Genomic DNA, 774 nt, shown 5'->3' with positions numbered 1-774 from the left:
GGGTCAGAGCTGATTTTTCACAAGGCCTGGCCCTTCCTCGCCCTCCCCTGGGAACTGCCATCCACAAGCCTGGCCGCTGGTTCGTGGAGCTGGTCTCTGCTCGTCAGCTCTGGGCTTCTGCACCAGGCCCCGGGGCCAACACAGCTCCTCTGGTTTGAGAGCTCTTCTGACCCATCGTGGACCCTAATCCCAGACCAACAAAACCCATAGAGTTTACGTTCATGTACTCCGCCAGCAAGGACTTCCTGTTTTTAAGTTCAGAAGATTTCTTTAAAAACATAAACAAATGGAAGATGTTTTGGACCTTGAGTAAATATTCCCTAAGAGCATTTTGTGTGAAACATGAATAAGCAACATATGGGCTATGTTTCCTTCAAAACACACACGTTTCAAGGAAAGGGAACTAGAAAAACACATCCTAGATTTCTGCTGAGAGGAAGAAGATCTGGAAAAATTACAAATATTTTTTTTCCAGTGGTTAATTGCTTAATTATAGCAGCTAAATACAATTTCTGGGGCTGGTATTAGAGGGAGGTCCACGCTGCAAGATCTCTGCCCCACCATCCCCCATCTCTGGCCCCCCTGCCCCGGCCCCTGTCCTCCATCCCCCATAGGGTCTCTGTCCACTGCTGGCAGAACTTGGCATCAGCCCCAGAACCCAGGCCCGCTAGAGCTGGTGGGAGAGCAGGGCCACCTCCTGATTTCCCAAGTGAAGACTGGTTGCCCGGAGATGGTCTCCAAGCTTGTTCGGGGTGTAGAAGCTTCTGCTGGAAC

The sequence above is a fragment of the Globicephala melas genome, chromosome 15 (genome assembly GCF_963455315.2).
Source record: "Globicephala melas chromosome 15, mGloMel1.2, whole genome shotgun sequence".
NCBI lineage: Eukaryota > Metazoa > Chordata > Mammalia > Artiodactyla > Delphinidae > Globicephala > Globicephala melas.
The sequence above is the reverse complement of the archived record's forward strand: the minus strand, read 5'-3'. Positions refer to the sequence as shown.